Source organism: Poeciliopsis prolifica, unplaced genomic scaffold (genome assembly GCF_027474105.1).
Source record: "Poeciliopsis prolifica strain line A6 unplaced genomic scaffold, Auburn_PproV2 SCAFFOLD010, whole genome shotgun sequence".
NCBI classification, from domain to species: domain Eukaryota; kingdom Metazoa; phylum Chordata; class Actinopteri; order Cyprinodontiformes; family Poeciliidae; genus Poeciliopsis; species Poeciliopsis prolifica.
This window is the reverse complement of record NW_026562385.1, coordinates 12,620,586-12,631,009: the sequence shown is the minus strand read 5'-3', so window position 1 is coordinate 12,631,009 and position 10,424 is coordinate 12,620,586. Positions and strand designations below refer to the sequence as shown.

Below are 10,424 nucleotides of genomic sequence, written 5' to 3'. Positions count from 1 at the left end.
GAATCCGTCTTTCTTCGAAGGAAGACATCCAACCCCAGAGCACTAGTTGCACATCAGAGTCCTTGTTTCGACATTCTCCTGGACACAGAGACACTTCTCCAGCCCCGCTGACCTGGACATCCCGTCTGCTGAGACTGTAGGTAAGGGTTACCAGCTCTGACGTTAAAACTCAGGATTCTGCAGCTTAAAGTACATGGCGTTCTCTCTTATCCAGTTCCTCATCCACCCACACTGAAGTTTGGAATTGGTCCCCCTTTCTCTAGAGAGCTACATTTTCTTTTTCTACAAAAACCTTTTCGTAGTCCCATGTATTTTGGCAAGTATTTATGGTGTTTTTTAGTTTTTTAACAAAAAACACCATAAATTTCATTTCAAATTGTCATGATCTAAACTGTGCTTGTAACTGTTGTCTCATCTTGGAGAATGCATTCATTAAAAGGCTTTTCTTGGTGACAGGAGCTCAGATATGTTTGAGCCGAGGTTTTACGGCGAGCTAATTGGTTGGCATTTGATGCTAATGTAATTTACGGACACTTTCTCTGTGGATTATGAATGAGGAAGAGGATTACTTTGAGGAGCTGCAGAGTCCCGTTACAGCATGTCGGTCTTGAATTACGAGTGACGCAGAGATGTGAGGTGACGTTCATGTCCGGAGACGCTGGCTCCTCTGGAGCGCTAAACACAGACATGAAACCCCCCCAAAAATTTACATTTCAATTTTGAGCCTAATTGAAACTTCTGTTGTTTTGAAAGCTTTAAATTTATGCTTTAATCTACTCAGAGATGTTCAAAAATACGACAGTTCAGAGGTCTTCAACATGGAGAATGTCTTTCAATGCACATCAACATAAATCCAACATGTAATTTATTGATAAACAGAGGCATAAAATAAGGTATTTCAGTCATTTACTGCAGCGTATTAGCGTCATAAAATAGAAAGAAAAATAAGAGTACATTTCTGCCCAAAAAGTAAGAAATTAAGAAATTTTGAGATTAATCTCAGAAATTTTCGAGAAAAAAACGTTTTGGGGAAATTTGCGAACAATTGCTGGAAATTTACACCGATTTTCTTTTCAATCCATAATGGCCTTAATATGCCATTTTAATCATTCAAGGAGCAAAAGTTTGTTCATTATGTTAAAATTTTCCATTTTACTCAAAACAGTTTGTTAGTTGACTTTTTAAACTGTGATGCCTGAGCTGTAGTTTACAGTAGCAGAGTGAGTTTGATGAGTTAGCAACCCGTTGTTTTGGCCATGCATCGAAGTATTGAGTTATAAAGCAGCAGGAGGAATGTTAAGACATTTTATTTCGAGCCAAATATGTTGTGGCCCTTCTTCTTTTGGGCTTTTGCAGTTTCCAATAGGCTTCATTTGTCAGATTCATTGTTGAGGTGCGGGGTCATGTCACCTGCACTTGGTCAATTGATAGGATGGCACCTGTCAATCAATTCAGTGGGTTTGTCGCAATTTGTCCCAAAGTGAACAGTAAACATCCCTAACCTGGAGGACAATGATTTTGGGTCCACCATGTCATAGAGATTTGGTGAAAAATAATCAGAAAAAAACAGAACCATGCACACGGGTTAGGGTTAGGATTAGGGTGAAAAGTTCTGTCAGGATCCACACGACCGCTCTAAGCACTACTGGAGGATTCAAACTCCACTCATTCGTTTTTAGCTGACAGAAAAAATCGCCAAGCCGGCAAATTTGCAAAAGCAAACTGACCAATAAAATTTAGGCTTTGTGCAAACCTCCAGTACTCACACACACTCGCTACGTACAAGACGTTTTGACACAATAGATCTTTTTTCTGCTAAATGTTAATAGTAAAGAGGGTTAGATAATAAAAAGAAAATCTAAAATGATTCTTTTCTGTTTTACTTATAGGAAAGTCTCAAGGTTCTCACAGTGTGTACAGCTGTGGGCGCTCTGTGCTCAGCTACTGATTTGATGCTAGTATAAGTTCAAAATACGCAGCACAACTTACTGCCTTCATTCCTTCACGGTTGAGATGTGAAGTGAAGGACTGGGTAAAAACCGGTGAATGTTTCAGACTCCATGCCTCCAGCAAGCAATCATTTCTCAATGGTATATTCCCTTTGGACGAAGCAAAGCATAGAGCAAGGGGCTTTTACTGGACTAGGGTTAGATTATTTTTCATGTAAAACATTTTTGGGATAAACTCTCCTTTTTGTATTTAAACTAGAAAAAATTGTGTATGATCATATCTTTATTTCTACTACGGAGGTGAAGTGTTCTGAGTCGTCGACTTTATGTTTTGAGGTTGTCAATGCGACACAGCGCCATCTAATGTTAGGCGCAGCTGCCTCACCTCGTCCTCATGTATTTGAACAGGCAGTGCTGAATTTCAGTTATTTTCACCATGAAATGTTTAAATCGTACAGAAAACCTATTTATAGAAGAGTTAGATGGGTCATTTTAGGTCACTTTCCTGTAATATTTGATAGTATTAAATCAGTTATGATGGCAGCTGAGGAACTGTCTCAACTGCCTCCCTAAAGTTAAGAAAGGAAACCTGACTTTAACTAGAGAACTACATCATCCACTATCCAAAGGCTCGACCAAAATATCCAAATCACTTGATAGGTTGTTAGGAAACAATGTTAGAAGAAATGTAAAGCGGCAACACCAAAAAAACGCTACCCTGCTAATAATAGTTGTGTGGGTTTTTTTTCCATCCACCTGGTGAAGTTTTGTTTTCGTTCTAAAGCCTGGAGTCAAACAGGCTGGTTCATTTAATCTCATGAATTATGATTATATAGGTCAAAAAAAGATCACCACCACAACTGATGAAAATGATCCGTTGCTCCTCAATTCCAAATTTTTCACGATAGATACTCAAAAGTCCAAGAAAAAGGTTTTGCTCAAAGCAGTTTCTTAGCTTTGACTTTTAATATTGTCTCGTATGTTGATTAAAAAAATCTTGAGGTGACTGGCAGAAGGTCATTGTGAAGATGGCAGGAGTATAAATCAGCTTTACAAAGCTGCCATTAGATGGCAGCATTCAGTGACTTAGAGCGAGTCTTGAATCACTCGCGCATACGCGCACACACACACACACACACACACACACACACACTCATTCACGCAAGTTCTTTTTTCTGTCCTTATTAAAACATTACACTGACATAGCCAAGTCCAAATGCAACCCAAATGTTTCAAGATATTTGGAACACGACTCATGTCTCCACAAAGATACCAGGTTCTTGAAAAGTAAGCAACTGTCCCAAAATGGATTCTAAAAATATCAAAAAGTACAAACACGTGACCATAAGACTCAACTCATTTCAGTGTACCTGATCGTACACAGGATGGCTCTGGAGTTTAGCCTACTTAGGAAGATTCCCAAATTCTTGCCCTTGTTTCCCAACTCTAATGTTGAGCCCTTTGCTTCATGTTGCTGCCCTCTCAACCTGAACCACTATGTACACATGTGCGCTTCCCTCTTACATGTTTTATCTCCTCCCACCCCCTGCTGCACTCCACTACCCCTCCCCTACCACCAACTCACTCTCATCTTCTCTCTCTCTCTTTCTCTCTCTCTCTCTTTCTATCACTGGCACTGGAATCCATTGGCGTCCAGAGGACAGAAACGGGACAGAAAGGGTACCTTTGGCACCACAACCCACCACAGACATGTCGGATTCTGAGACCGCGGCTGCCCCCGCAGAGGCCCCCGTCCCTGCAGCGTGCGCCAGTGTCAAAGCAGACCTGGACAAATGGTAAGTGATGGAATTTGTGTTGCAAGGAAGTTTGGGCACTTTGACACTAAAACTCATCACAGAGAGCCCTGCTTGACCGTCAGCTGAGGCTTTCAGAGATGCATTCGCATAATTTTACAGATTGAGGTGGAGATCCTCAATCTGTACAATCGTTTGCTTGCAAGAAGCTGGACTGATACCTTCATGAGAGGCAACTGCACAAGCAAACACCACCATCACCCTACGGCTGATAACAATTAAAACCTCGGAGCTTGTAACAACATCTCTGGGTTAGCTTTGGACAGCAGCGTTCGAAAATGCGCCACGATAAAATGGAGTCTCGTCAGCGGACACTAGGATTCCAGCTAAAAACGTCCACATCTTGTATGTGGGGATGTAACAGACTTTGACATCCCAACTGGGTGCTGAAAGGGGCTATAAAAACTCTGGGATATCCTGTGTATGGGAGAGTAATTGGAGGTTAACGATGTATGGCAGTGGGGTGATGCTTGGTGCTTGTCCATCCGCATGAATGGAGGCTGGGAATCTGCTTGCGTCACTTGCCTCCATTTCCCCACAATACTTTGCGGCACCTCGATCCATTTGTCCCCGCTGTATCCTTTCAGCTCTTTCTGTGTCAACGTTCAGGGACACAAGGCAAAAGGATGTTTGGAGGGCTGTTGGTAGGTTTGCTTAAAAAAATGCAGTGAACTTATTCAACAACATAAATAACAACATTATTTGTAGCTTTATGAAGTGCTCATGTTTTGTGGAGCGCAATGACAGTCTCGCTTGCTTTGGCAAGAGTGTTTAAGTTGATAAAGTTCTTGTTGGGGTATGAATCCTTCAGATAAGACTGCAAGTTGAGGTGGGGGCAGGGAATATAAGAAGGCGTGGATGAATCTTGCTTTTAAGATTTGCATGTGCCAGCTTTATGTTGCAGGGAACTAAGCTGTGTTTCTATTGCGAGTTGAAGTTGCATGTTAAGTTTTAACACCACAGAGAGCCACAGTGCAGTTACTGAATAATTACTTGAATTGCTCTTCTATTTAAGACATTCTAGAAATTCAAGGAGATCAGGCCAAGAATTACACCTCCTGGTGTTTAAGACACAAGATGCTCAAAGCGGACATTCGTGCTATGTCATTGATGTCTGGCAGGGCTCTGGGTTTATGTAGGTCACTGTATGCAGCTGAAGTCAGCTGAACTTGAACCCAAGATTTTCAGAAGTCCAAAATGTAGCAGCACAAGCACTGACAAATATAGCCGTCCAACTCATGTTAAGTTTTGGAGAGCCACAGTGACTCTTAGTAGTAAACACATATGCTATGACCTTCGATTTGCGACCTTGAGTTTTAGTAAGACATGAATTGCATAAGAATCATTCTCCATTTCATTTGTTTCACCTCTCATGCAGGTACTTCTGCATTTCCCTTTAATTAATGCGTCAGTGCATTCTTTACCTGTGTCTCTCCTCATCTTTATCGGATTCGAGAGTTTCATAAGGATCTCTATTGAGTTCAGTTTGTTCAGCTAGCTCTACAAGAATTGATATTTTAATTTGGTAGTATTGCTTCAGCCTGCCGTTCTAATCATTTCGTAAGAATCTAAGTGATGATTTTGCTGCAGTGATGTTTGCTAGCTGAACACAGATGGAGCCTACATACATTTTTGTGCCTTTGGAAGTATTGCTGAATCTGCACCTTTTTCAGTTTTATAGCTTTTTATCTTGAGTTTTAGCTATAAGCTGTAATATAAATGCTTAGCTATATTTATTTGGATGTATATTTTGGATTTTACAGAAGTATTTCCTACATCTAGCTTTAGTCTAGATGTAGAACTAAAACTCACATTGAGTGTGAATTCACATCAAGTTTTAGCTAAATGAAATGTTCAGCTATCAACACTTGCACTTTAAAGATGCTAAAGTTAGCAATATCCAGTTAGCCACTGCTTTTTACTTTTTCTCGTGATGTTTAACCGGAACCTGGACAAAAAAGACTAAATCACCTTATAATCATAAGGTTAATTATAACACTAACCTTTACTCTTTCTTGGCCTTGCTGCCGTTCAAATAGTAAAATCTGTCAGCAAATGGTTAAGCTAACAATTTCTCATCTGCCTAGACTGAAGACACAATAGTCCTTGTTACTAAACCTTAAAACTGTCTTCATTTCTTCCTCAATAAAGATGTTTTTAGGGAAAATATTCTGCTTTAACATCATTAGGTCTCCATTAGTTTCCTCCATGATAAAGGCCAGGGTGGCATCAAAATACACTTCTGGCTGCACCTGGATTTGACGAGCAAAATGAAGCTAACATTGAACTCAGCACGGCTTCATTTAGTGTAATGATCAGTCGTCCCTGGGTATTTATAGCCTCCAGTATGTGTGAAACTGTGTGTGCAGGACACGGTGCAGCGCTCTCTGTCACAGATCATGTTCCTGCTCTACTCGATACCCGTTTTATTTAACTCAGGTTGGCTAAAGACGCAAAGGCTTCACATTTACAGTGAGCCAGGAATAGCTAGAGCACACTGAGGTGGTCATGTTGCGGAAACTAGTGTGTCTGGGATAGAACTCCTCTTATCCTGGTTAATATGACATTTTTCTCTATAGAGCTACACTTATCTATAGCTACAGGTATGCAAAAAGTAACCTAACCTGTACTAGAAACTGTTTGACCTCCTCATGGTCTAACAGCCCTTACGTTTTCTGCCAGGGTTGCAGAGTTGTGTGGTTTATTTTTCAACATTAGCTGAATATGGACACAGGTTTGTGCACATTTGTAATGGAAATGCAGCTTATGATATGCAGTTTCCTTATAACGACACCAGCGAGGGCTCACAAGAAGTCTTCCCAAAAAATTATCAAGTGAGCCGGATCTTTGATTTTTGACTTTCTTCCTTTTACTTCTAGTTGTGTTGGAATGAATCCCCTCGTCTCTTTTCTACCATGCGTTAAGCCCAGCATGAACCACCTGACCCCTGACTAATGCTTGTTCTCCGCATCAACCTTTAACCCCTGCACCTGCCCACCAATATGCATTGGTGGGCAATAGATGACTCACTACACCTAACGGAGCCTAAATAATTCATCATCCACTTCTTTCCGGGGACGTGGGGGACGTCAGTCCTTAATGCTCTTCATTCCACGTCCCAGTCCAGGACGTGGATCCACCGCACATGTTGCTATGACAACTCAGCTTTGCCCTTTGACCCTGTACTGATTCTCTGAAGAGATTACGCAATGGCTTTGTTAGTGATGATGTCATCCAACTTCATACACACAGACCCGCTGACTGTAATCCCCTCATACCTGCTGGAATCCTTGAAGGACCTCAGTGACCCTCTGAAACCCAATATTTTCATTAAGGACAAAGAGAAATCAATTATTTGGAACAAATGATCCCCACTTTAAGGATTTACATTGTGGGAAAATACTTTCTGGGCCCGATATAGCAACAGGGTTTATTTACAGTGTGCTCTCGGCGGCCCGTTTCTTCCCACATCCTCACAAGCAGCACACAAACACAGTCCTTGCTCCATCCTCCAGGCAGAGCGAGGCTCAGAGTGATAATCTGCAGCAGCCAGCTGGATGTTACATCACTGCTGACAACGCGACGCAGCAGAGAGGGGAGCGAGGAGCAACCGGTGAAACCAAAAATATGAGAGAGGAATATTTCTATTCTTTTCTGTTCTCGTGTCCGGTTTGGGTTTTGAACTGAACGAACACAAGTCCAGATGGAAACAGATACTTTTCAATTTCACTGTGAAAACTGAAACCATTGAAACAATTTGTATTGCGATTGACACGTGATCAACATCAAGAGATAAAACTTCTGATTGAATCACCGATTCAGAACCACACAGCATTCTGGGAAATGAAGGCAGAGGAAAGTCTTTAGCTGCTCAAACTCTCAACCTTGTTTGTCTCTCATGGCGTCAAATAACTAACTGTGGATCGACAGCAACAACTTACTGAGTGACACAGCTGCTGAAAATTAAACAACAGCACAGAGTTAAAACTGTGGATGAAACAGAAATGGTGTCATCCACCATCCCTGATTTGTGTGTGTGTGTGGGGTGGGGTGGGGGGTGTTGATGAGGGAGGGTCACCCCTATGAAAATGTTGCCTCTGTTTTTACAGTAATGCTTGTAATACTCAGGCACGTTAAGATTTCTGACACGTATTCTGAACTGCAGCAACAAGATGAATCATTTCCTTTGAGTCTGTTACGTTTTGTAGATATTCTGGATTCAGACCTTTAACACTAAGTGAAGCAAATTATTACAAAAACAATAATAATAATTTTTCAAAAAGTTCATGTTTTTTGCTGTGGGTACAGAGGGAATATGAAAGTCATGCTGGGGCCTGTTGCTGAAGGAGCAGCTCCCTCCAGGGAGCTGATGAAGCCCTGGGAGGAGAGCCAGAGGATGAGTCTACAGTAACGTGACACTCTGCATGTTATCTCTGTTTCATCATGCAATCTTCTCCTCCTCCCACTGCAAACACATGGACACATCCTCTCTTCCCTCCCTCCCTCCGTCCCTCCTCTCTTTCGCTCCATCACCCTGATGCTGTGTGTCAGTGGCTGCTGCTGAATGGGAGCCTGTTTTAATCCGCAGCCATGTTTTCCCTCTTTCCTCTCATCCCTCTGACTCGTAGGACGTGCTCCTGCTCACATCTTTTCTTTTCGTTCTTTTTTTTTGTTTTTAACCTCATCTGTAAGCATTTCAAACAGGCCTCTGTTCAGATACAGATTCAAAGCATCCGCGCCAAATTCCCACCGGCGGGACTTTTGAGTTATTCTTCGGCTTAGCCGGGTCTTCGTCGGTCTAATTCGATGGATCTGTCTTGCAGCGTGGCGGAGAAGGGAGCTGAGGGCTGCAAAGAGCTGATGGAGGCCTTCGCTGCCTGCGTGAAGAGCGCAGCTGAGGGGACGTCGTGAGGAGCAGGAGCCCCCTGCAGCCTGACATGTAAGGATGCACTTAGTTTCATATAATGAGATTGACTTCTTAATAAAATAAAAAAAAGATTTTTTTTAAATTTTTTTTTTAGAAGTTAATCTCATGATATGAAATCAGAATTTCTCGGGGTGATACTGGACTGCAAATTGCACTTGGAAGGTGTCAAAAACTATTGCAGAGTTCAATAAAATTACAAATATATATATATATATTTTCCAAATCAGAAAGCAGCTTACATGCTACACTGTTGCTTAGTTAATGTGTGCAGATCAGGGGAAGATTGTATGAAACCAATGGAAAACCTGCAGAAGAACGTTGTGCAAATTATAACTGTATCAGGTTGTTTTCATCCCACTAATGAAATATGTCTTACATTGCATACTTTAAATAATGTGATTTAGCAGAGCCCAGAACTGCTTTATATGTACAAAGTCTATAATAAAGTCTTTTCAGTGTAAATACTGAACTGATTTCAGAAGGTAAGGCCAAATATTTATTCAGGTGTGGGATCATTATTGTTCAGAGTTAAAACTGTGTTTTTCTCCATTTAAATAAAAAACTAACAAAAGACATGCTAAATTTACGAGACAATTGAAACAAGGGAAATCCTCTGCTGTCATAAATCTGTTTCAAATCCGTCCTCCTCTCTTCCAGGTCCAATGCACTGAGTCCTCCGAGTTCCCAGCATTCCCTTCTGCACAACAGCACTCGACTGAATGGTGATAACAATAAGGATGATGATTATCGTGGGACGAACACTGTGTTGATCGGTCTGAGTTTGGGATCTGGAAGCAGTAACCTTAGCATCCCCTCCCTCCCCCTCCGTTCCTCTCCCTGTTTTAGCCGTACCTGGTCTCCCTCGGTCTTTCCGTCGTCCTCCCTGCTGATATCCAGTACATTGACAATTCCAGAGAGCTGATGGGCTGTGATGTAACCTGTCAACTTGAGATAAATGCTTATAAATGGAAATAAAGTATAAAAGAATTGGTGTGAAAACAAACTGATGCTCTTGTTTTGTTTTGTTTTTAATGCCTGTATTGTAGGATGTGTCGCCTGGTTTCCACTGGGCGGTATAGAGTCGGGTGTCGACGTGGTTCGGTGCGCCGCCATTTTGTCCGATTGCACACAGCGACAAGTCGATTGCAAGTTTTTATTTCCTGCTCTGTGGGAACATTTCGAGGATTTGAGGACAGCTCTGTCCAACACACACACCAAATGCTTAGAAAACCTTAAACCTTTAGACGCAGCCTGACGAGAACACCTTCAGGATGAGTTAGAGAAGAGACTCTACGTACTTGATCAAAGCAGAAAAGTCGACTCTGAGTCAGGTGGTTGAGGACTGTTCGTTTTCGTACACCGCCGACAACTGGAATTGTCTCGTACACGAAATGTACGATACAGATAAACCTTTAGCCTTCTCGTCCGTCATCAACATCTGGCCTCACCAAAGACTTCTGGCAGACTGCCTTCCTACAAGAGCTACAACTGTCATAGTCGTATTAAGAAAGGGGTCATTAAAGTTAATGTCAAGCATCTCAATTCAAGCAGTTCTATATTGTGTCAGTGCTGAAAGGTCGTCAGCCCCACCGAGAAAGAGCCGAGGGATCAGATTCTGACAAGCACACCCAAGACCGAGCAGCTGTCCTGGACTGTCCCAGAGGGTCTCGTTTGTTCACACGCTTCCTGCATTCACATAACCGTGGGAGGTGTTTGTTAAATCTACTGTGAACA

The 10,424-nt window shown here is 41.9% G+C and overlaps 1 long non-coding RNA gene across 3 annotated transcripts; it reads left to right on the top strand.

Moving 5' to 3' along the window:
• On the top strand, positions 1-9,693 carry LOC129363821 (uncharacterized). 3 transcript variants are annotated; one of them, XR_008606353.1, is made up of 4 exons: positions 1-136; positions 3,607-3,745; positions 8,587-8,702; positions 9,348-9,693. It is a non-coding gene; the product is annotated as an uncharacterized LOC129363821 (long non-coding RNA). The 3 variants fall into 3 exon arrangements; XR_008606352.1 differs by having other exon boundaries at positions 1-140; XR_008606351.1 differs by lacking the exon at positions 1-136 and having other exon boundaries at positions 3,524-3,745.
• The last annotated feature ends 731 nt before the right edge of the window (positions 9,694-10,424 follow it).